The following is a 27,514-nucleotide window of genomic DNA, read 5'->3' as shown; positions in this document are numbered from 1 at the left end:
TTCAGAAATATTTTACTCATAAGAATTTCTAGGGGTGCCAATAATTGTGGCTAACATGAATTGGAGAAAAACATTTATTTCATAATGAGATTTTCTCCTCACTTTCCATTGTTTTACTTCAATGAAAGGATATAGTTTTGTGAATTTTTTGAATGAAAGATCAAAAGGATAAACAATGCAGATTTATTTATATTTATCAAGGGTGTCAATATTCGTGGAGGGCACTGTACAAGTATTAGGTGTGGATCTACAGTATATTGCAGCACTTTTTCTCAAGAATATAATTCAGGACACTTATAACAACATATAAAACAGGATACATAATGTGTACACATAATGTAATGCATAAAAAGCCAGTTGAGGGCAGCAGAGGGCAGCTGCAATTTAAAGAACACTGTAACCCAAGACATTAAAAAAAAACTGAAAGTAATTTCTTGTTAAAAAAAAAAAAAGTTTGTACTTTATTTTGTTAAGAAGAGAGTATCTGTGACTTATTTTTTGAAGCTGCATCCGTGTTGTTAATAAACAAGCAAAATTTGAAAGGCAAATTCATGAACAGTCCATACTTGTGTGTTCAGACCTGTTTTTTTTTTTTTTTTCATGAATGAGGATGTAAGTAACTTCTGCATTCCTGTGAATCTCATACAGTGATGATTACTGAAGACTCAACGGTGTACTGAGACACAATGTCAGCAGAAATATATACAATATAATTCAGAAATATTTCACTTGTGGATCGGGATTCAGAGTTTTCCAAGAGGAGTCTAAGGAAAGGTTCACTCTCATTTTCTTGTAAGTTTGACATTTACTCATTACTGCATTTACTGCTGTTGAAATCTGCTTAAAACCAGATTATGCTTATTATTATTTGCTTCTTTTTTAGAAAGTTAGTTGTGCGAACATATTTTGTTATTACAAATGTTACACACAGTTCTGCTTGTAAGTTTACATAGCCCTTGTAGAAACTGTGAAAATGTTAATAATTTTAACAAAATAAGAGGGATCATAAAAATTGTATGTGAGTTTTTAGTCTTGAATAAGCTACTTCACATAACAGGTGTGTACATATACTCCACAAGTCATTACTAAATCGTAATACTGTGTGTCATTACATTGATGATACATGATTGTAACATCAACAGTAAATGTTTTTGCTGTATTAATTACCATTTGTATAACCACAGTTTAACTACAGATGCCATGGTTAAACTATATGGGTAGTGTAGCAAAATGTCTCGGGTTAGCCAACATAACCATGGTTCCCTTTGAGAAGGGTACGGGACATTGCGACTATTTAATCACTTTGGGGAAAACTATTTAATCACTTTGGGGAAAAATCGTTCTCTTTTGAATTGTTCACTTGACATTGCAAATATTTATTCACTTTGGGGAACATAAAACCAAGCTAGTGTTGCTTCCTTAACTCCAAACAAAGCTGACCCAGGCACACATGACATAGCAGGAGAATACATAAAGGTACTAGCACCCGGCTTTCCCTTGGTTGGGTATCAGATAGTTCAAATGCTTAGACGGCTGGCTGGCAGAGTGCCAAGACAGCGGTCATCCCACCAGCACCTCCCTACAGACCGTCAAGCCTTGCAATCAACCAGCTCTCATGAGCAGGTTACAAAGATACAGGAAGTAATGAAGCAATAAGACTATTCGGTACATACAACATCAACCAGCTCTTATAAGTGCAAGAACAATATAGCAGGACAGACAGCTAGCAGCTGAAGCCCTTACAGAGTACTGAGCAAAGTATTGACTATTTACTATTGTTCTCTTTTTAGAGCTGCTTTACAGCAGAACTGAATTTTGTTTGAATTAATGACACACTGTCTTCCTGTTTACACTGTGAAGCTGCTTTGACACAATCTGTACTGTATAAAGTGCTATATAAATAGAGTTGACTTGACTTGACAAAGCGCAGGACACATAAGGCTGCACTATAAATGCTTTAGTCATCCACATACGTAGTAAATAGTGTGAGCTATGGTGCAGCATATGGTGCACGCACCAGAGAGGGGCGTGGCCATGAAGAAACCCAAACATTCAGTGGCTGTTCAGTCATTTTCCTCTGCACAGACAGGACATGCGATGTGAAAGAGGGAAACTCCAGGTTATAAAACCTAGGGAAAGTGTTAGTGAAGACTCACTCAACTCTCCAAGAGGCATAACCATAACCTATTTGGATAGCTTCCATTATTCAGTGTGAAAGTCTCTGCCTTGTCACCAGGTGGCCTTTGTTAGCCCCTTGGAAGCAGACAAACAGCTGCTCAGACAAGCTAAATTTAGTGGTTCTCTTCACATAAGCACATAATGCAAACAAGGCATAAGGAGCACCTTGAGACACCTTGTTTTCGGAGGTTGGATCAGGGGAATGCAATGCTTGTTGTGTTATAACCCGATTTCTGCACGCATTGAGAACACATTTGGTGTATAACCAAGTCTAGGTTTAAGCCTTACCATACAGTCGTTCAGACCAAATTACATACAAACACTGTTGACAGAGAGAGCTTGCAAACCCCACTTGTTTCCCACAAGCTAAAGTAAGCAGTAGCACCATCTTGAGTGACAGCGTTTTCAAGAAGCTTACCTCAGCTTGCTCAAAGGGCAGGCGAGTCCCAAGAGTGAAGATTCAGCTGTCTGATGCTCTGAGGAAAGCTCATTTTTAGAGGGTGCTTACCCACTGAGCGAACCTCTAATGCAATAAGAGAAGCAGCAATAGTGGCCACATGAAGAGAGAGAGTTGCCTTTCTTGTAAGAAAGAATAACAAACATGAAACTGGTCTTTATGATCACTTGAAACGTCACAGGCCAGGTGTGCTGAAGCAGGTTGGAAAGAAACTTTGCGGGACAGTGGGTCCCTTAAGAGCAGCGTTGGAGACCTATGCTTTAAAGCAGTGATTTTCAGTCATGGTCCTGGGGATCCACTGCTCTGTACATTTTGTGTGTCTCCCTTATTTAACTCACCTGATTCAGATCATCAGCTGGTTAGGAGAAAGATCCACGAACTGAACTGCGTGTTCATTAATGTTTTTTTTTTTTGTTTGTTTTTTTTTTTTTTTCTCCGTGCTTTGAGTAAAGAAGAAGAGACGATCGGTTTACATGACATTGATTTAATAAGGCAATACACTGCCCTGATAGCACACATACATCACAGAGACGTCTATTTGACGTCTGCATTTACATCTGGAAAACATTTTTTTTTGGAGTGTTTGCTCATCTGTAATACGTCTATAGGACTTTTCCTATCAGATGTCAAATAGATGTCTATTAGATGTCTTTAAGATGTTTATGATTTAGAATGTGTGTAAAACTGACATCTTAGGGATGTCTGTCAGACGTTTGTACACAGCAGATGCTTTCCAGATCAACTGATCTTTAACAGACATCTTGCAGACGTACGTTTGCTATCTGGGTGATCTGTCATGACACATTAAAGAGCCACAAAACGGTACTGTTTGACTTGCTTAAAAAAACAACATTTTAAAGCTGAGATCTTGTTTCATGCCTGAAGTGTTTTCAGTTTCTTCTTTGCTCCGTGATGTATTTTTAACTGCATTAGTACATGATGTGAAGCATGAGAGCGGCATTGTTTGTTGGACATAGCAAGAGTAACTAAGGAGGGTGGGTTTTTGCGAACGGTCAATCAGATTAAAAGGGATGGTGTATACCTTTTATGAACATTTTATTGATCAGATCAATAAAATGTAAACTGGATAGTACTGTGCATGCAGTGGCATAGAAATGGCGTAGTGACATATGACACGTGGACTGAGCTGTTGTTCTTGTACAATAGCGTCATAAATGACTTATTTAATTCTAAAATTGTCCTTCCATTCATCGCCTGTGAAGTGGAGTAGAACAACATATCAGTCCTCACCTAATACTCAAAATGATTTGAAACAAATGGTGTCCATTTAAACGTAGCTAGTTGCCTTTATTAAGAATTACAGCTTGATATTCTGCTTTAAAGCAGCCCTTCAGTGTTACTATGGTCATTTTATTAGTTCATGCAAGATAAATATTACAATAAAATGATAATTTGGTTTTCAAAGATTAAAGTTTTACCTAGCTCAGAACTGTTTTGATCATTATAACACCCATGTCTCCAAGCCATCACTTTTATTTTGTTTCATATCCGTATTACTTACAAAATTAGATGTTAGGCAGAATGATGCATCTGGCAGTTTTTCCACATAGTTAATTATTAAATGGTGAATGAGAATGTCTTTATATCATCTCATTTTGTGTGCCAAATATATTCATTTCTATTGTAAAAAAATAACAGTATCACAACTGTAAATGTACAATAGTAATATAATTGTTTGACATTTTCAAAAGCTTAAGTGACTGCCTCGTTTTATTTATTTATTAGAATATGTATAACTTCATATTTTTACTAAATATAATAATCAGTCAAAATTAATCTGTGAAATAACTGACAAATAGTCTTTTACTTATTCTAATTTTCATTAGATTAACTGATTATCAAAACAATAATTTGTTGCTGCCCTAATTGTGATTAGTTGTTCATGAATCCTGTTCAGTTCAGCTTGCCACTGTTCTTCAGAAAAAATCCTCCAGGTCCTGCACCTTCTTTGTTTTTCCAACGTCTTTCTGCATGGTTGAACCCTTTCCAGTAGTGACTGTGATTTTTAGATCCATCTTTTTACACTGAGGACAAATGACTCAGACACAACTATTAAAAAAGGTGAAACCATTCACTGATGCTTAGGAAGGCAACATGATACATTAGGAGCTGCATTAAGAATGCTTTTTGAATCTAATGATTATGGTAAATTGTACTTTTTATGTCAGGGGTTCTCAACTCTGGTCCTTAAGATCCACTTTCCTGCAGAGTTTAGCTTCAACCTTAATTAAACACACATAAACAAGCTTATTAAGCTCTTCAGGATTACTAGAAAGCTACAGACAGGTTAGTTTGATTAAGGGTGGAAGCTAAACTCTGCAAGAACAGGTGAGAATCCCTAACGTCTTCTACACGCTGCACGATTAGCAATCCTATAAGATCATTGTTCGGATAAGTTTTATGCGTGCTGAAAAAAGGAAGCAGTGAAAGAGGAAGGTATAAGAGCTTGAAGTAAGCAGTTCTAAGTTTTAGTGCCATGTCACGTTGATTTCATGTGGCATTTTTATTGGCTGGTCAGTACACGTCGTGGCAGCAAACACACCGTGTGATGATCAGGCTAAATTTCTAGGCGATCTTTGGTCACAAGACCGTGACAACGGCCATCTTTGAACCTTTCTCACTGTACAACATAGGACCACAGATTAGGAGCCACGATCATAGAAATCGCCACGATTGTTTCAAGAAACCAATCTTTTGTCTGGGACAGCCGAAAATCGCGCAGTGTGTTTCGGGTTTTAAGTGACATCGCTTATTCAGAACAGTATTTAAACAAACATACACATACATTTTCTATGACCTGTTTTTTTTTTTTGGTCTCATTTTATTCTTAACTTTGGGGTGCAACTACAGCAATCAATTTGCTTCATGTGCCTTTTATCATTATTAATAATCCATACATGACAGACAGAGAACTGACAATACAGGAATGTTTATTAAGTAATAATAATTAATGTTAGAATACAAGAACAGTTTAAACTATGCCTTAAAAGCATGTACAAAAGAAAATAAATATTATAAAAGATAAAAGATAAGCACTGCATGTTTTCCATGTCTCCTTAATCAAACACACCTGATTCAGATTATTTCAACAGCCCATTATTAGAAAAGCCTGTGTCTCAATGTGCATACTATCCATCCTAAATGCTACGGGATATTAGTAACTTTCAATACGATTTAGGGCAGTTAGGGTGGATAGTATGCACACTGGGACACAGAGAGTGCCACTAGAAGGCAAGCGTGCAACCATTAGCCAAAAAAGCGTAACGGCTAAAGTTTGGCAGTATGTGGGAAAAAAGACCAGAGGCCGTTTTTTTGAATGGATGTCAATGGAGGAGAGGCTTTAATGCGCTGAATAATCAGCTTTTTAGAGGAAACGTCTTATCATTTAATGATAATCTTCAACATGTTGTACACTAAACAATGCTTTTGGATTAAACTATTTTATAGTTTACCACAGAAAAATGCTGTTTAACAAGAGAAGTCACTAACTTTTTGCGACAGGTGGGATTCAGCTTACGACACTACTTCTTCATTCCCACTGTATGAAATTCAATGACGTCAAGGCTTTAATGTGATTGGTTATCAAGGCCTGTGATCCAAGCTAGCATCACGCTTACTCCAATAGTAAATAATACAGACCCTCTCATCTCACTATAGTAAGGCAATCTCTGCTCCAAGACCTGAAATGGGTGTGTCAGACAAAGGAGATATGCAGAATGTGCAGTATTGGAGGGCTAATGCAGAGACAAAAATTAATTTGGAAAAAAGACTTTGTAATGCAATGGTACTTTCTTACAATAAATAAATAAATAAATAAATAAGTAAGTAAGTAAGTAAAATAAGCATGCATTGGTCAAAGGCTTTTGATGTTTGAATATTAGCATAAAGAGAATCAGATCAACATGTCAAATAAGAATCCCTAAAACTTCTATTTACAATTTACAGAACAATTTGCATTAAGTGTCTGAAGCACTAATGCTGCCTTCATGTGCTATCGGAAACGTCCTATGTCCCACTTATGAAGTTTGATTACAACCTTACTTTACTGTTTATAAAAGACACAATATGCTTCAAATGATCATTCATATATAACCTATAAATGCACTACTTTAGCGACAAGACAAAGTGATGTAGTCGTTGTAAGAATAGCACCGATGATAGCAATGGTTGTTCCCTCCAACATGTTTAAAATGTATAGCTCGCCCAATCTGGAAACTGGTTTCAAAATTATTTCCGAATTTCCCAATAGAAAATACGACTTGAGAGCTGTTCACGTTTAATTTCCGATCAGGAAACTTGAATTTACGATAATTCCAATAGCACGTAAAGGTAGCATGAAAGGTAGCATGAAAAGAACATCTTTTTTTTGGCTATTGAGAGCATTGAAATAAGGCATTCAGTAAGTGTGAGAGAGGAGAATCTAAACAACTGGTTCTTACAATATATAATACAATATATGTGAATGATCTTTGTTCATCTCACTGTTCTTTCTATAAGGCATCCTGAGGTCTTTTTCTTTTGCGATTTCTGATGCAACAGGCTGCAATTATTATCAAAATTATCAAAATTACAAATAATAAAATCCAGTACCATGGTGTCTCCACACCGTCTGGTATTGTTTCTCCTTGGTTTTCGTGTTCAGTGGATGTGTTTCCTTTATCTGCTGTTAATTCTGAAACAAAATAGTTAAGGAAAATGAAATAAATAAATATATAAATAGGTAATGCACTGTGATAAGAGATTGCATACCCATCTATAATATATACAGTGTTTCTGCAGACTTTATGGAGGTAAATTTGGGAACTTTTATAACCTTCTAAGACAGAAATTCTAAGAAAATTTAAGGAATAAGCTGAATGGAACACAATATGTAAATATGTTCGCAAAATGTAAATGTCTAGCATTAACAATGCTTTACAGTTCTTCGTTATGTTTTGTAATGAACCTAAAGACAAAACAAGTTTTCATATCCCATTGACAGATGTTTGTTCTTGTTTAAAGCATAAACAAACTAAATTTTGTTCAGTTCAGTTTTTCAGAAAACAAAACTGCATATCTTCAGTAGAGTATCTTGATTTAATAATTTTTTGTATTATAAAAACAAAAAATAGTGACTTTATTTATTCCATGACTATGAATTTAAGATTTTCTCCTTTGATTTGATGAAGGGGAAATTAGGACTTTTGAATCTTGTATATATAGCTACATTTAGACTAAAACATTAATAGTGAAATTAACTTTTTATTATTATTATTATTCAAGCAGTATCACACACCATTGATGATCAGTTGTACAGTCTCCTGTTGAGAATCAGATGGGTTTGTGATGTAGCAGATGAAGTCTCCTGCATCAGTGTGAGTGAGATTGTTGAGTTTGAGGGAGAAGTTTCCACTTAAATACTCCTCAGGAAAAGATTCAGCTCTGTTCTTGTACAGTGGGTCCTGTAACTTTACTGAAGCTTCACCCTTAATTATATCATACACGATCTCAGTGTAATCGTGTCTCCAGTGCACATTAATGTCTTGAAGGTTAAGATGATGTTCAATTGAAGAACACGGTAGGACAACAGAACCACCAATAATACCCTTTACTGGGACCTGCAGACACACTGAAATAAAAGAAACATTAACTTTAATTACATAATCTGTGGAATTAATTTTTTTTTTAAGTGGTTTGTTTCATGCCCACCTTATCTTATATCTATGTATGTATGTATGTATTTTTTTAATAATGTTACCATATTCAAATGTAGGCTAAGTGACACTAATTTTAACAAGTACATGTTCAGCTAATTGTCAGCTACCTACATATTTGCATCTCATAAACAACCTGCAGCAGAATAATAATGGCTGATAGTTAGATGTTGTACAAACATAAATGAAAACCAAACTGGACTCCAGAACAGCTGTTACTTCTTGCCTAACTTGTAGAAGAATAGAAGGACATAATTGAATTAAAGGGAAATTACCTTCAAATGAAATCTTGTTTACGATAAGAAGCAGATTGCCAGCAACAGACATTTTAGGAAGGTTTGTGATTTGGTCTTTGCAACTTAGAAGCCCTCTTGGCCACCCCTAACTTTTCACAGATTTAGAAGCTGATTTTATCTCTAAATCTCTTTGTTAAAATTTAGAGTCCTAAAATTAAGGCTGACAGTCATTGTTTTAAAGAGTTTCTTTGGCAAGTGAGATGCTAATTTTAGCTTTACTATGTTTTGTAAATACGGCACCAGCACTGAAAGCATACACAGAGTAAACGGCAACTACACAAAGAGAAAAAACAAGTTCCTGATAACAAATCTTGACTTTCTGTGATGTCATGATCACGTGTTGAAATGCTACCACGGTAGAAATCGCATCTTGAGGTGGGCACCTCAGTAAGACTGCTAACAAACTGCTAACAAAGTCCCCATTGAGGAAAGTCTGTTCACTTTGCGGCCATATTTGCAACACCTCCTGGCAGCTCATACAAGTCCTATGTACTGTAAATGAATAGGGGAATCCTGAAATCTCCAAATCTGCTAGCTGAACTCACAATTAAATTACATATTTCAAATCAGTGAAAAAATCTGAAATGAACTGCCCCATGAATGCTGTTTCTTATGCTCAAATAGTGTTTTAAAAAGCTTATTGTTCAGGCTAGACCAGCCAATGCGCATATGCAGTCATAAGTGCGTTATGACTGAGTTATGACTCAGTTTTCTATGGGAACCAAAGCATCTAATAATGACCGCTGGAGTTATGCAGTAACATTTAGAAGTTGGGACTGTTCCACCATATTGCGCATTGCAGTTTCTTGCATTCACAAGTGAACTGTCACTGTATCTCTAGTCTTTGTTGGCGATTAGAAAGGCTCAGAAAACAGTATGTAATTTCAGATGCATCCACAGTGATTATACAAAGTTTAAGGATCACTGGACTATGTGAACATGTTTAAGCATGTATTTTTATCCACTGAGATAGCCTAATAGCATTACATATTAGTGACATCATTGAATGATGACATACTTTTTTTTAACTGTCGGAAAGAGCAAGTTCATGGAAAAGAATATTAATTGCTCTTATGATAGCAGTGTTGCCAGCCTTCTTTAGATTGAGTTGAACTGGAGAAAAATGCTCTGGGCAGATGGACATTTTTTTTAAGTGTATAATAAAGAAAGTAGCTTATCATATAAAAATAAAGCACAGTGCCATGCATTTTATCTTAACAATAACAGTTCAGATTTATCAATCAGGGCTGAGTGAGGAGGACCTGTCAATCAATTTGCCATCTTGCATTAGTGAAAATGAGTGATGGGATTTTAGTGTGATAAAGGACCAAATTTCAACCTGTAACTGTACTAATAATTAACTATAACTGTAAACTGTGAATTTGTAACTTAGAATTCAATCTAAAACTTTAACAACAAAAATAATAATGTTATGTTTTATATATTATACATAAATAGTCTTATTGACGTTGTATTTTATCACTTGTTTTATAGGTAAAAAATCTACATAATAAATACGATGATGCATCGTTATCCTTTACTGAAGAAGCTGAAACATTAAATAAATTGAATTCACTGCAAAAAGGAAAATATTAAATAAAAATGTTGTTGATGCGGCGAGAAACAAAGGTTATATAAAATGCTAGGCTAATGCCAATCAAATCAAAGCAAAGCAACATTTATCGCTATTTCCCTGCACATGGACCTACTAATGAGGCAATCCAGGTTTAAAGTATTAATGACAACAGCAATTCCAGTTAATGCTAGTTTAAATATATGTTTATTGAATTAGGCAAACTGCCCAAACGTCCAAAGTGAAACCGAAAGTATGATACATCATTGTCCGCGGTGGATTTAATCAAAAATAGCCTAATTTCACTTACCCGATAACCATGGTGACAGAAATATTAAATGTAGTAAAATATAACACATTTTAAATAATACTTTTATAAAACAGCAGAAAACGTCGCCAACTCTTCTGTAGGGCGCATGCACAGACGAAGCTGAGGTTACACGTATATATGACGTGAACACGCAAAGACAAGCGGTTAAGACAAGCATGTTCAGGCTCGTCGAGATGAACTACACTAGCCTGCCAGAGTAGGCGCAGAGGTGTAAAAAGGTGTAAAAAGGTCGGACACTTTTCGCTTTTCGTTGTATGCTGAAACGGAACCATCTTCATTCATGGCAGACCACGTGATAAAGTCTAAATTTATTATTATTATTATTATTATTATTATTATTAGGGGTTCAAGCACGTAGTGCTGAAACCCTATTGTAATTGTTAGGATTTTTATTATTATTATTATTTTTATTTTTCTGCCGTAAAACTGATCGTGCAGAAAAAACCGTAAGTCGTAGAGACTTCAAATTTGGCCAGATGGTAGAGCTCAATTTGGGGAGAACCTATCAAAGTATCAGCCCAATCGGCCCATAGGTGGCGCTACAGCGCAAAAAACTAATTTTTTTGACTTTTTTGGCCGTAGCTCGTACAATCTTTGTCGTAGACTCAAAATTTTAACATCGTTGCGATCCTTGGGTCAAGACGCACAAAAAAGTGTATTTTACCTACTTTTGCGAACTAGTCCTAGGTTTTTTGCCCGATTGGAACCAAACCAGTGCAGAAATGTTCTCTAGACATTGAATATCAATAATTATCAAAAAAAAGTTGAAATTTCGATTTTTGCGCGAAACAGCGCAAAAAAACGTGTTATGCTAACGTTAGCCAAATGCTAATTGTGGCTATAACTCTTGAACGGAATGAGATATTTTCGCCAAACTCGGTACACATCTGTAAAAGCTCGATTTTGGGGTAAATAAAAAAAATTGCACCGTTCGGCCGCTTGGTGGCGCTATAATAACGAAAAAACATAAAAACGGCTATAACTACAATACCGTTTGTCCGATTGACTTGAAAATTGGTATGCAGCGTCTTTGTCCAAAGTGCCAAGACGATCTATGACGTCATTCGCGTAGCTTAAAAAACATGACCGCCATCGGCCAATCAATTTTGAGCACCCATTAGACGAGGTTAACGGAGGCCGATCGGAACGAAACTCAATTGGCATGTTCGACTCATGGGCCTAGAGGTCTGTAAGAATTTTGAAGGAAATCGGCCACTAGTTGGCGCTAACGAGTTTTATGGCTCTGTAATCACGTGGTGTTTCACATATCTACACAATATGCATATCATTTCATAGATCTCCTCATGCTGAGCAACTTTGCCTCAAGAACCATTGCTGTTAATCAAATCGTTCATTAATTATTCACAATTATGTTAAAAACCTACTTTTGCGAAGTAGTCCTAGGTTTTTTGCTCAATCTCGATCAAACCACTGCAGTAATATTCTCTGGACTCTCTAGATCAATAATTATCAAAAAACTGTTGAAACTTTTGGATTTGGACAGCTTTAACACAGTCATTGAAAATGTTGTTGTTTACCTAGTGTACCCAAAAGTCTGTAAATCCTAAATGACAACTCAAAACTTCATGAAATTATGCAAGGTAATGCGTCATATGATTCCAAACAAGTTTGCAAAATTTTGTGCAGATCGGCCAACAATTGGTGCTATAACAGTTCTAAAGGTTAAAACCAGTACATTTCAATGATAAAGTCCCTGTAATTGCCATTACAACCAGTACATGGCAGCAGAGGACCATTCATTGGCTTTTATCTGACACAATCCATTCAGTTCATGGAGCTCTCTTCTAACGAGCTGATGAACAGGTGTGGCCAATAAGGTATGTCTTTCTTATGTAGTGCACTCCAGTCAGTTCATGGAGCTCTCATTTAACGAGCTGGTGATCAGAATCAGGTGTGATCAGTAAGTAAGGCAGCACAGAGCCATGAAACATTCTCTATTCTCCAACTAGCCCTAGCTTTTAAACTCAAAATGAAAAAAAAAATCAGTGCAGTACAATTCTCTAGACTCTCCAGGTTGATAATTCTCAAATAAAACGCTAAATATTTGCATTTGGACAGCTATGACAGAGTCATTTAAAGATGTGGTCTTTATATAGTGTACCCAAAAGCCTATAAATCTTAAAAGAAAACCCAAAACTGTGTAAACTGATACATGATTTAATTCTAAACAATCATACAACATTTTATGGAGATTGAGGAAAAAATGGCACTATGATAGTTAGAAACGTTAACAACTATTATGCACATGGTACGGTCTCTGCAGTGATTAATTATAACCACTAGACGGCACTAGAAGACAACTAATGGGCTTATTAATATCACTGATATAGTATTTTTCAGTTCTTTCTTCTTCAAGATTGGCATTTAGACATAATAAATTCATTATCATTGCATGTATGATCATACTTTAAATGTTTACCACTGTATTCATACAGACATATCAGTTTTTTACAATTATGCCAATTATGGTTTGATGTTATAAAATTGAAAATTTAATTTTAATCTAAAAGAGAAGACTTGCAATAAGAGTTTTGTTGTTGTTTCAGAAATCTAAATGTGCAACAAAATGTGTCTGTCTCTAATCATCTTTAATGAGCGTTAATATAAGTTTAACCATTTAATTTCTGTGTATGTGTGTGTTTGTGAGTGTGTTCTCCATTGTGGATGTGTTTTGGTGTTAGTCATACATTTTGGTTTGGACTACACACTAAAACCATAAAATCTTAAAAGGCTTTATATGCTTGAACCCCGATAATTGCTGCTTGCAGCTATATTTATTATTATTATTTGTTAATGTTTTGCGTGTGTTGTGTTTTGTTTGAATATCAGATACTTAATATTAAGACTGGTTAAATACAGGAAGTTGTCCAAAAAAAAACCCAAACAAACAAAAAACAAACAAACAAACAAACAACACACATCATCCTTATCATCACAGAATCTGTCCAATGAGAATAAAGCATCATCAAGGCTTCTGAAGTCGATTTTGAGCAATGTTCTAACCAGAATGCATTGCTTTTGTCTGATCTTTGCGGCACTGTATGAAGTCGAACAAGCCTTCCGACGTAGGCCCTGTTCCAACCCCTAAACCCTCACAGTCGTCCTCTGAGTCTGCACTTTCGTGACGTAATGTCGCTTTGACTGTCTGGTAGATGTCTGCTGCCAAGCTCGCCCCAGTGTGGGCTCAGTAGAAGTGTGGATCGAGGGTGCGTAACGCGTGCAAAGGGGACATTTGTGAACACCTTTCTGAAAACTAAAATAAGGAACGTTATATCCTACGGTCTTGTAGACTTAACGGACATGCACATGCGGTGGCCATTGTTAGTCAGTAAGACCACAAGTGTTCCATTTGGGACAAAGCCTTAATTTTGCGGCATCCGCCTACAAATTTTTAAACCACTTTTCCCTGAGCTTTTCAGCACCACCATTTCCCTTTGGTCTGTACATTTTGAGAGATTGAGAGAAAGGTGGAAGAGAGGTGAAGTGACATTTACATACTTTACGCAAAGAAAAAAGTAACAACTTACTAACAACAACTAAAATATTCGTCTCCTCCGCATCACTCTAGCGCCACTTCGGATAGTATCCCCACTAAACGCAAACAGGGTATGCCGTTTTGTGTCTGCTGCACCATGCGGATATGTTTTCTATGTTTATTTAAACTTTAATTTAGTGAAAACAACGTATCTATGTGTTATGCTGACACAGATAAGCTGTTTGCGATCAGGGTATACTATCCAAATTGGTGCTAGCGTGATTGGAGAGGAGACAAACTGTTGAATAAAGTCATTATTTATTTATTTATTTATTTATTTTGCGTACAAAAGGTATTATTGTAGCTTCATAAAATTACAGTTGAGCCCCTGATGTCACATGGATTATTTTAGCATGCTCCTTGCTACGTGTCTGGACGTTGATCCTGTTAATTACATTGCTATGGGAGGGTCAGAGAGCTGTAAGGATGCATCAAAAATATCTTGGTGTTCTGAAGACGAGCAAAGATTATATGAGTTTGGAATGACATGGGGGTAAGTGATTAATGACAACATTTTCATTTTGGGGTGGAGTAACTCTTTAAAGATAACTAAGATACATATTTTTCTGTGGATTAACTAGCACCAATTAATTGTTCACCTCAAAGACAATTAATGTTAGCAATGTTTGCTAACAAAGTAAATAGTAAAAATTTTGATTTCATGCAGACTTGATTTTTTAGGCAAATCATGGAAGCCCAGTTTCTTGAAATGCGACCATACTTTCCACTTCCGTGACAGGCAAAGCATTGATAAGGTCATTCATTTGATGGACAGTTTTTGCATTGTGTTCAGCTTTTCCACTTCACTTACATGTGTGGATTTGACAGACACTTTTAACTAAAGCAACTTACATTGCATTCAGCTTGTAAACTTTTATTAGTTCATGCTTTGGAATCAAACCCATGACCATGATGCTGCTAGTGCCACACTCTACTAAATGCATTTGCACAGCTTTCAGAACTTTACTTTCGGTTTTGAACTACTTTGTGCTATTAATGTATACCTAAGTGGATTTAAATATGACTTCTAATTTGCGCTTTTGAGATCAAGAACTCAAAGAACTATGAAAAAAGTTGCAGTGTTGCACTGACATACAGTACACCTAAAGCACATTCAGAAATTCACAAATGTATAAATCACAAGAAATAAATAGGTAAAATGAGGCTAGAAATGTTTAACTAACTGTAAGAGTAAAAAGAGTAAAGCCTAACTACCTGCTTGGGAATTACTAACTAACAAATAACTAATTTCTGTATTCAATACAGAATATGTATCTCTGTCATCATGTGACAAATAAATGAACAAGACTTTTCATTTCTGTTTTCTGTACAGAGCCTATACAGTTTTCACACTACAAGCAAACACAAAAAAGGATGTTGTACAAATGCGAGGTGAGATTGCAGAACGACTAAAGAAACTTTATCAGCTTGATGGTGTGAAACCACATTTCTTGTCTGTTATCATCCACTGCTCACCCCCATGTTGTTCCAAACCCAGACAATCTTCAGAACACAAATAAAGATATTTTTGATGAAATCCAAGAGCTTTCTGACCCTGCATAGACCGCAACACAACTACCACGTTCAAGGCCCAGAAATGTAGCAAGGACATTGTTAAAATAGTCCATGTGACATCAGCGGTTTAACCATCATTTTATGAAGCACACAAGAATCCCTTATGTGTGCAAAGAAATTAACTGAAAAGAAACTGTAGCTTCATCAAATGGTTGAATGATGGTTGAACCACTCATGTCACATGGACTATTTTAACAATGTTTTTACTTCCTTTCTGCACTCTAAAAAAATGTTGGGTTAAAAACAATCCAACTTGGGTCATTTGGCAACCCAGCGCTTGGTAAATAGTAGACAGAACAAATGCTGAGTTATTTTGGGTTATTTCAGCTAGTTGGGTTAAATGTTTTTACCAAACATTTTAGATCAGCTATTGTTTAAAAAATATTATATTGCTGGCCCACAATGGACTGGAACTTATAGAAAACACACACAAAGATGAACATTATTATTAAGCAAAAACACATGAACAAAATACAACAAAGAAAATTGAATTTATTTGGGTGTACAGCATAGTTTACAATATTACATACATTCAAACTCAATTTACAAGCATTTAAGACATAAACATTTTTAAAAAGCTGGTGAATGGCTGCTGTTCGCCATGCTAACTGCAGACTCGTAGCTGAAAGATGGTGTGACTGACTCCAAAACCTGCACATAAACGAACAGTACTGACATTAGAGAGCATATTTTAATATCAAAATAAACTAAAGTCAGTACAATAACGAATATTTACTTACATATTTCTTTTTTTTTTTCTTTTTTTTTTATGCTAGGCAAAAGGCGTTTCTACAGAACAACCGCTGCTGTTGCAGCTGACTGACATCTCGTCCTTATGTTGTGTTGCGTAAAATAATACAATTTACAACACAGTATAAAGGCTTTATAAACTAAATAAAATGTATACAAACTTTTTTTTTTGTTTTTTTGCTAAAGAAGTACACCAAAACGGCGGCACTGAGAACCGCTCTCTCCTGTAGAGTACTCAAAAAGCCCGCACTCTGACTGACTGTAACTCTGGGTTGTTTCGTCAGAGACAGGCAGAGACATTGATTTTTTTTTTTTTTTTTTTTTTTTTTTTTTGTTCCAGAGTCAACTGCAGAACAAGGAGGCAAATCTACTGAACAAGAAAACCAAAGAAAAGAAAAAGAGACAATGTGGGGAAACCACTGCTCTGGGTTTACATTGCAATATTGTTAATGCTTGGAGCCAGTGTAATATTTCACTGGAGAAAAATAATTCAGTGTGCTTTATTCTCAAAAGAACCAGTAACAATGATAAAAAGGACATAAACTTAATTGCTCTTTATTGTTTATGTATTCTTCATTGATTATGTTTAGTGCAGAACACACTCTTTTGTGCTGTTGTATTCTTGCCGGTTGCACTGCATTGTTCTGATTGTATAACATAATGAGATCTTAAAACAGTGAAATTGTTTGCTAAAGGCCAAATGAGCCAATCAGTATGTTGCTGCCTTTACAACAGTTCTGTACCACAATTGTTGTGTTGTGTTTGCCAGTATTAAATGTATTTTTTTTATTTGTTATTCATGTTCATTACACATCACTCATCTATTTTTTGAACCTTGGTGCTCAGGGTTAAGATCCACTGCTCAGTTTTAGGACTCATGCTGGAAAAGCACAAGTTGATATAACATGTTACCACACTCCACAAAATGAGTATATGGTGTATTTATTTTATACTGTACCTTTAACAAATTTGCATCATCTGCACTTCAGTGCACTGTAAAAAATAAATAAATAAAAATAAATAATAATAATAATAACAATAATAAATAAATAAAATAAAACAATAACACAATTTGTTGAGTCAGCTTAAAATAATTTGTCACTCTTTTAGGTCCAGTCAACGCAAATAAATTTAGTCAACTTGAAATGTTAAGTTGTACTAAATGACAACAAAGATGTTCGTGTTGATTCAACTTAAAATTTTAAGGCAGCTGGGTAACAAATTATTTTAAGATGACTCAACAAATAGTTTTTTTTTTTTTTTTACAGTGTGAACACAAGAAATTGTAAACTTACATTGATCCAGTTCACTTCAAAATTTGGCATGACAGTGTGTATTATTATAGAACAAAACATGAATGTTTCATCAGGTAGGGTAATGCTAACCACAGACCTTTTCATTATTTATAAATCATAAAATCAGACAGGTAGTTGCAAAGGGAAACAATGTGCAGAAAATTCTCCCCAGGTTCAAGGAAAACAAATAAAACAGCTCTTGTAAGATGTGTTCCTGGATCAACATGCCTTCTGACATTTCAGTCAAAGAAACAGTCCCTACAACTAACTCAAACCATAACCCAACACTGAGATCAGAAGACAGTTATTGGTTTATAAGAAAGGTGCACAAGACTCTAATGTTAACACTAACCCTAATATTAGCTCGAAACCCAACCCTGAAATCTGATACGGATACGGATGTTGATCCAGGACCAACAAGGATGTTGATCTAGGAAACTTGTCCTACTTAGTGGAACGTTTACCTCAATGTACAAAGGGATCCTTTAGGGAAAGTCACACGTGTGCCAATTTTTATGTAAAACAAAAAGTTTTTTTTTTTTTCTCCATGTTTTCACTGAAAGTGTCTGAACATCTCTAAAACAATATACATTTAATTGAGAAGCAAATTTGTTTAAGATGTTACGTTTTCAGAGAATGTTGAATACACTAATTGAATTAAGTCATTAACAAATAAACTAGTACTTAGCATAAGCATCAAACATGTTTCATTTATTGTGATAATTATAAAAAAAAGGAAAACAACAAAAACAACAACAACAACAACAAAACTTTCTTCTACTACTTTTCTACTAAGAAGCTACTTTTGTCTCTCTGTAATGTGGCGCCCTCTACTGGATAAAAACCTAAATCAAAACGTTGAGAAGTACAGTATACATTATATAACAAATGATCAAACAAAAATGACATTAATCTTAAAGAAAGACTTTTTGTAATTTCACTTAAGTGAACTTGCCCTTTTGTTTCCCAGTAACAGCATCATGCAGTCTAACCTATGCAAAAATGCCAAGATCCAAAAACAAGCCCAATGTTCAAACCTGCATTAGCACTAGTGGTGAAATCAGACTCTGTCTCTGAGATGGTCAGCCTCTTCTTTCTCCTCTTGCTTCTGATTTTTTTTTTTTTCTGATTCTGCATGACTCAATCCTTGAGCCCAAAAGAGTCGTGCCACAAAGGTCAGGCCTTCACATTTAATGTATGACTTTCCAGCAAAGGAGTAGAGAACAGGATTTATGCAACTGCTATTGAAGTTGATCATGGAAGAGTGAAAACTAGATTTGATCTAGTCTGTGAGGAAGAGGATAATAAGTTACTTTATACAAACGACAAATGTGAAAATAAATAATAACTAGTAAAACTGCCTAATTTATATAACAGAATATGATAACCTATATACTTTATTTTTTATATCCATCTATAATTTATATACATCCACATTCAGACTGGAGCATGTTTTATTTGTTTGTTTGTTTGTTTGTTTGTAACTAAAAACTTTATATATGAATCTTTCACACACTCTTGAACAGAAGTGGCTTGTCACATATTGCATTTCAGTAAACATATCAAGAAGCAAAAGCCACAGACTGGTTACTAATTTTCACTTCCAGTTCCTTTTAGTCTGTCTTGTTCAGACTGGTGCTACTGGGAACCATCAGAGTCATCTAAAAATGTATAAATATATATATATAAAAGTGGTGTTCAGCACACAATTTGACAGTCCCAAAGTTGAGTGAATGCTCCTGACACATATTATATGTCCATCAAATACTTTTACTTCAGACTTGCAAAATTCCAGTCACAGTTCAATCAGAAGTACCAGTACTTACATAGAAACCTATATAAAAAAAAAAGGTAATTTTAAAAAAAATATATATAAATGACTGAATGATTATTACTTTTTTATTTTATGATACTGTGCAGTAATAATGTGCAATATTAATGAGCTATTTTTCCATTAGAATTAATATATTTTTATGTATGTATGCATGTATGTATTTAGTCATAAAAAATAGACTGCAAGCATTTAAAATATGTATATATTTTTTTAAGTAAGAATGGTGCCATCTGGTGGCGTTAAAAAATAATAAAAAATGTTGTGTAACCTCCTGTATAGGTCCCTATATAAATATATACTTTTAAGACAGACTTTCTTATTTTTATTAAGTTTTACCTTTAGATATTATTTACAGATTCTAAAAGATTATTATTATTATTATTATTATTATTGTCAAGGTTTTGATATTATTGGTTAGATAATTATCAGGTTTTGAATTATGATTACAATCAAACATTTTTTGATTTTTGTTTGGAAGGCATTTTTGTTACTCTGTATTTGAAACACTTTATACAAACATCTTGAAAATAAAAATTGGTATTTTATTCAGTTCATTTCAAAAAATGGTAATACAATTTCAGAATGTGTAATGAAAATGAGTTGCTTGTACACATTTTAATAATCAGTATCACATGAGCGGAAACAACTGTTGTGCTGAATATTGTCACCTTGTGTCAGGGTCATATGCTATGCAAAGCATCTATGAACAACACTGATTTTTTTTTTTTTTTTTTTTTTTGTTTTGGTGCTAGAAGAATATTGCATAATGTTGAGATAAGACTTGATCATGAGTGATAACCAATCAAATCAAAGTAGGCAGGCTTTGCTGCTCACTGAAGCTGCTAAAGCACGCATAATTTGACATTCATAAGTGGCAGATAAGTGTTTGGTGTTAAAATTCACATTTTGTAGATCAGAGAAATCAAATCAATTTTGGGACCTCAGTATTTCTAAAACCCTGCATATGCCTCCCTGTGTGTTTTTTTTTTTTTAATCATACATACTGTAAATGATATTCAGTCACAGAATCTGAATGATTTCAGAGCAGCACTTTAGATCTAAATAAACCATATGATTAAATATTTCAGTAAAAGCACTTTTTGATTTTTTTACTCAACAAGAAAACACAGACAAGATACTAGACCCAAGACTGACAGACATGGGTTTTATTCAAAAACAGATAAATAGCTTTAAATATGTAAGAACAGAAAACAGTCTCTTAACTGTTGTACATTCACAGAAATATGAATGCATCAAATGTAAATGTGCTTTACATGTTGTCTAATTGTCTAATAATACTGTATAGCTCTAGATATACAAACAGTAAGCATCATGTCATGAAGATAGCAATGTTTATTCTACAATGCTCCTGTTTCCATTTGAGGTTAGAAAACTATGAGAACTAAGATACTAACAAGTATAAAAGTTTTACAAAACCTCCACTCTAAAAGGTGAAAAGGCTGTTTGTCAGTGAGTAAATTTCTGGTTTATGCTCACATTTGATCACAAATCAGTTAGTAGATCTGACACTGGATACTGACAGCAGGTTAATACCACTGTGAGAAGAATAAAAAAAAAAGAAAAGAAAAAGAAAAACATAAAACATGAAGAAAAGGAAGTGAAAGAATAGGAAGGGACATAGTCAAGTTTGTCTGCATTGTACACTTTTCACTTTTCTTTTCACTTTCTTTGTTTGTTCGTTTTTTTATACACACACATTGGTCCACAACCTCAATAACGAAAGGCCTCATCACTCCATTAAACATGTTTGAAAGAAAATTAGGTGTAGCCCAACCTGCAGCTGCAAATGTCTCTTAAAGAGGCCCCATTCGCAAAAGCTACCGAGGCAGTGACACTCCTGGTCAAGTGGGCTCTCACTCCCAGCGGCCAGGCCATACGGATCGCATCCACAAGCCAGTGGGAGATCCTCTGGGGCAGCTGGGGCAGCTGTGGCAGCCGTGGCCTAATGGTTAGGGAGTCAGGCTTGTAACCAAAAGGTTGTGAGTCAATACCATGACTGAGGTGAGCCGCTTGAGCAAGGCACCGATCCCCCCCCAACTGCTCCCGCAGCTATAGCAATATGGTGTTCATGGTGTGTGTGTGTGTGTGTTTGTTCACTTCTCACTACTGTGTGTGTGCACTTGGATGGGTTAAATGCAGAGCACAGTATGGGTCACCATACTTGGCCACATGTCACGTCCTTTCCTTTCCTTACCTTCCTGGGAAGGGATAGCTTGCAAGGTTACCATCTGAAGGGAGTGGTGGGTACCTAGGGCACGTATCCAGGCATGAACCATTGAAGGAGAGGGCTTGAAGGTCTCCCACTAAAAGTGTGAGTATACTTTCTTCTCTGAGATGAAGATGTTTTTGGTCATATTTGTTCATATGAACAAATAACAAATAACAAGACGTGAGGAAAAAGGATTCAAAGTGAAGCTTTATTCAAAGATATAGTCAAAAATAGGCAGGGTCGACACCAGCAAACAGGTATGTTGAGGGCAAGACAAAAGAGTAGTCCAGTAAACAGGCGTGGGTCAATCGACGGCGAACGTAATCCAAAGGGAGAGGCAAACGGATACTCCAACAGAGTGCAACAGACGAGGTGGAAAACAGAGTCAGAAATGGCATGACAAAGGGATAATCCAAGACAGGCAATAATCGCAGGGCAGGCAGCAGACAGACAAGACGATACAAGACGCGGATAACCAGACTTTGAACAAGACTAAACTAGAATCAGGAAACTTGAAATGGCTCCGTAACATAGCTATCACTAGGAGAGTGATAAACGCTAAACAATACTCAGCCTTGAATGATGGTTGGGGCCTCATTTTTATAATGTGTGTGATTAGCTGCAGATGAGTGCGTAACCTGAGCAATGGAACATGGGAAATGTAGTCCAAGGTGATGTGTAACAGTCTGGGTCAATATAATTGGAAGGCGACCTCTGGTGGTGAACAGAGGGAATTTGTGACAGCTATAGTATACCAAATCATTTATACTTCTCTTTGTGTTAATAACCAACATGTCCTGTTCCAGAATCTTGAATAGATTATACAGTATACAGCCTATAATACGCACAAAGAGTAAATAAATCTTTGATATTCTCCAGAGCGCATACACAAATACACTGTAGCATTTGACCAATATGTTTCGCCAATATTCACCATTTGTTAACATTAATGTAGTTATTAACACAAACAAACAATGAATAATACATATATTATATTATTTGTTAATCTTTGTTAATGTTAGTTAATAACAATACAGTCGTTCTTTGTTTGTTCATATTAGACCACAGTGCATTTGTTAATGTTAAAAAACACAACTTGTAATTTTAATAACACATTAATAAATGCTGAAATTAACATTAAGATTAATAAATGCTGTAAAAATATTGTTCATTCTTAGTTCATGTTTACTTGTGACATGTAAATGCCTTAGAATCTGAAACCTACAGAGCAAAGCCTGCAGCCATAATGTTCAGAACCTCTACATTAATCTTAATCAGAGTGGTCCTGACTGAAAAATCCAATAAGGTCTCCTGGTACTAAGTAGCTTCTAGTGTGATGCAATGGAAGAGTGGTTTTGAGGACTGTCTCAATAAGTAAATCGAGCAAACTGAGGATGTTCCAAATTTGACAAAACCAAACAAATCAAAACCGGTTTAGTTTGGGTTCTGTGGTTCAGTCATTGCAGATGTTCTCTGTCATCTCAAGGTTTAAACCTGAGTACACTGTGAACTCTGTGTTTACTGTGCGCAAGTGCATATGAAAGTGATGTTCACTGAGGAACCAGTCATGTGAAATGCAGAGAGAATTTGTAAAAGTAACTGCTGCAGTCTAGTGTTGAGACCAGAAATCTCTCTGCTGGATCATGAAGGCATTAAGTAGAAACTACCATTTTCATCCACCTGAAGGCAGCAGAGGCCCTATAGACATCTATGTTTAAGGGGACTGAGTATTCAAAAATCACTTTTATAAGGGGTGTGCTGTGTGTGAAGACAACCAAACTATAATGGTAAAAATCCACCCACTCATTTTTTTATAAACCCAATAAATCATAAACATTCTGTTTATGATGATGATAATCACTACTGAAACTGCCACTACAACAGTTGCCTTTAAATGATTCCAAAGGGGTCCCAATAATAATTTAAAGTATGTGTCCCAATCAGATGAGAACAACCTTTCTCATTGCGTGTACTTCATCTGAAATTTCACCAATAGAAATGAGTGTACTTTTGATTGTAGTCTCAAATGCTTCATGCAATGCTTGTAATTCATTCCGAAAATAAGTCACTCCTAAGAATGGAATAAATCTTCCTAACCATTTTTCGGTCTCAGAGATTGAACGTTTACTATGTGCGTCACAGAGCTGCCCTCTGTTCCCAGTGTTCCCCCAGCTTAGCCTTTGTATAAAGACATGAACACATACTTGGGTTTTTAATTTGTTTATTTACCTTATTTACCTTGATGTGACAGCGAAGCACACACACATTTATACATCTGTGTCTTGACCGTTGTGTTTCACACTGGCCACCTGAACACTAAAATTAATGGACATTTAGGTTTTCCTGGGAAATTGTTGGCTGTCGCCTGGATTGGCATGCATGGTGGCAGCCATCTTGAACTGGGTAAAAGACCCAAAGGACTTTTTTCAGCCTTTTTATATCTGTGCTGTGTTGCATCATGGGTAGTGGGAGATACCAAGTATGAGTGAAAAGGGGTTGAAACTGTTTTAGGAATTATTGTACTTGACTTGCTATAATTATACTGAATTGAAGTTCTGTTTTAGTATGATATTGACATTGGTGATTTGTAAGAAATGGTGAACTTGATTTTTAATCCTTTTTCATGTGCTATTACTTCACATTACTTGCCGGTGAATGCATGGTTTTTGAGAAATGGTTGAACCCCATGCCAAGTAATGACAACACCCACGAGTTAGTGATGTAGCCATTTTGTTGTTATGTAGCAAATTACAGTATACAGTAGGTAGATAGACTTCCTCTAGAGGGCAGCAGAGTCCATGACACTTTGGTTTTGGTTCTAAACTCTGACATGCTGTATTTGTTTGTTGTCAGTAGTTGTATATCTATTTGCCAAAACTAGTAATACAAGCTATAAGTTCAAATTTAAATTTTTGTTATGTTTCTCTGATGGTCACAAATAGGTGAAATATGCAAAGTTGTATCATAAATCACCTGCAGTGGAGCCCTGATACAAACAGGAGAAGAATTTACCATCAAGTATCTTAAATGTGACCTTGGACTACAAAACCATTCATAAGTGTCAATTTTTCGAGATATTTAAATTTTAAATTGAGATTTATACATCAGCTGAATAAATATGCTTTCAATTGATGTATGGTTTGTTAGGATATGACAATTATTTGGCCGAGTTACAACTTTTTGAAAATCTGGAATCTAGGGGTGTAAAAAGGGGTGTGTCTAGGGGTCTAAATATTGAGAAAATGGGCTTTAAATTTGTCCAAATAAAGTTCTTAGCAATGCATAAAAATGCAAAAAATAAGTTTTGATATATTTATGGTAGGAAATTTACAAAATATCTTCATGGAACATATTTACTTAATATCCTAATCATTTTTGGCATAAAAGAAAAATCGATAATTTTGACTCATGCAATGTATTTTTGGCTATTGCTACAAATATACCTGTGCGACTTAAGACTGGTTTTGTGGTCCAGGGTCACAAATATCACATAAAGGTGTTTGATCTGTTGGCGTATTGAAAATGCTGTGAAATGAAAATGAATCATATATATTTGTATAGTGAACCTACTTCTGTTTTTTTACTATTTTTTGATTACAAGAAAATACAGAGACAATTTTAGACACAAGACTGATATAAACAGGGTTTTATTCAAAAACTCAGATCACAATGAATCAGCTGTGAACATGAATCAGGGTCTTTCTTTGTTTGTTTTTGTTTTTTTGGTTTTTTTTTACCTTTAGACTAAAAATCTATAAAATGTTTGAAATGAAGTACAATGCATAAAAGAAAATGAAATATAACATGCAATGCTTATTTAACCGTTGCACATTTACTTAAGTTTCAAGTGTGAAGTTGCTTTACATGTTGTTTAATGGTCTGATATTTACTCTAGATATACAATCAATAAGCATCATGTTATAAACAGCAGCTTATACTGCAATCTTACACTGCATTTTTAGGAATAAGTGTGACAACTAGCCACAGTTTCTGTACTCTTAAGAACATATTATATATTTATACATAGATGCTTTCTTGGCTCGGCATTTTTATGTGGCTATTCTGCTGCTTCTAGTTTAGTTTCAGACAGCTGTGAGAACTGAGACACATGAATGTATAAATGTTTTGGGCCTCGGCTCATGGTTAAACCTCCACTCTAGACAAAGGTGACGAACCTGTTAGTCACTGGTTGTGAAATGACCAAGAGGAACAAATTTATGGTTTTGGTTAGAGCTTCAGTTGAGTTTAACCACACTGTGTTGTTTGTGGAGTTACACTGTGTAGATCTCTGATGAATACAAAAACGTCCCAGGTTACGTATGTAACCATGGTTCCCCAAGGGAACGAGACGCTGCGTCCGAAAACGCTAGGGGAACACCTCCAGCGTGACCACGCTCTGAAACACGTGTGCAAACAGTCCAATGGAGAAGCGAGACGTCACAGGTGGGGTGACGTAGAGACCAGAGAGCTTAAAGCACGTGCGGTGCATGCAGCCGGCAGCTTCTAAATAGAGAAGCAAGCGCTGCAGGGATGCCGGAAGTATGGCTCGAGACGCAGCGTCTCGTTCCCTTGGGGAACCATGGTTACATACGTAACCTGGGACGTTCCCCTTCGGGAACTCGAGCTGCGTCCGAAAACGCTAGGGGAACGATATGCCCACGCTGCCAGACTTTCAAATCCCTGCCTAGTGTGTATCACTGAGCACAGCTAGGACGAGAGAAAAAAGGAGCCCAGAGTGGCATAAATAAGACCGAGAATCTCATGAAAGTGAGAGGCATGAAACAACCCGCAGCGTTGAAATGTCAGAGAGGGAAATCCTGACGAGAAGGCCATACTTCGAGAGGAGTGAGCCTTGACCCCCAAATAGAGAGGGGGGAACAGAGGACTCAGAGTTATGGAATAGCAACCAAATCACCACACAGCAAAGCTACACCTGGTCAGAGGCCTTAGCCTCAGCGCACCGTGGAGGAAACCTGTAACCAGGGGTTCCTACCCACTGAGGGGCCACCCAGAAGGGTGTGGTAGGCCGCGATAGCCGCCACGTATACCTTCAGGGTGGAGTGGGCTAACCCTGCAGAGAACCGATCCTGCAGAAACTCCAGCACTGTACCAACTGGGCAGTTAACTGGGTCTTGCTGGTGGTCTCCACACCATGAAGTGAAAGGTTTCCACTTCAGGGTGTACAGTTTCCTCGTGGAGGGAGCTCTGGATTGGAGGATGGTCTCAACAACCTTGGTTGAGAGACCGGAGGCTACGAGGTGTGCCCCCTCAGAGGCCACACCCATAACTTCCACAACTCCAGGCGAGGGTGAAAGATGGTGCCTCCCGCTTGCGAGAGGAGATCCCTCCTGACGGGAATCTCCCAGGGAGAGCCGTCGAGGAGGGAATCAGGTCCGAGAACCATGCTCGGGCCGGCCAGTACGGGGCTACTAAAAGAAGATGGTCCCCATCCTGGCACACTCTCTCCAGAACTCCCGGGAGCAGAGCGATCAGGGGAAAGGCATACAGACGAAGCCTCTGCCACGTCTGTACCATGGCATCCAGCCCCAGTGGAGCTGGATGAGTCAGAGAGAACTAGTGGGGACATTGCGCATTCTCCTGAGTCGCGAAGAGGTCCACCTGAGCCTGGCCAAAAACTCTCCAAATCTGCTTCACCACCTCGGGGTGAAGCATCCATTCCCGGGCCTCAGCCCCTGCCTCGACAGGATGTCTGCTCCCATATTGA

At 36.4% G+C, this 27,514-nt stretch overlaps 2 long non-coding RNA genes across 2 annotated transcripts; one reads left to right on the top strand and one right to left on the bottom strand.

Annotated features, from left to right (window-relative positions):
- Window positions 1-650: 650 nt before the first annotated feature.
- On the top strand, window positions 651-17,193 carry LOC127160864 (uncharacterized). The gene is made up of 3 exons (XR_007826870.1): window positions 651-792; window positions 15,439-15,497; window positions 16,771-17,193. It is a non-coding gene; the product is annotated as an uncharacterized LOC127160864 (long non-coding RNA).
- On the bottom strand, window positions 5,525-10,671 carry LOC127160863 (uncharacterized). The gene is made up of 3 exons (XR_007826869.1): window positions 10,529-10,671; window positions 7,932-8,264; window positions 5,525-7,328 (listed from the first exon to the last, which is right to left on the bottom strand). It is a non-coding gene; the product is annotated as an uncharacterized LOC127160863 (long non-coding RNA).
- Window positions 17,194-27,514: the final 10,321 nt, after the last annotated feature.

Source organism: Labeo rohita, unplaced genomic scaffold (assembly GCF_022985175.1).
Source record: "Labeo rohita strain BAU-BD-2019 unplaced genomic scaffold, IGBB_LRoh.1.0 scaffold_481, whole genome shotgun sequence".
NCBI classification, from domain to species: Eukaryota; Metazoa; Chordata; class Actinopteri; order Cypriniformes; family Cyprinidae; genus Labeo; species Labeo rohita.
Note: the sequence above shows the minus strand (reverse complement) of the source record. Positions and strands in the feature narration are given on the sequence as shown.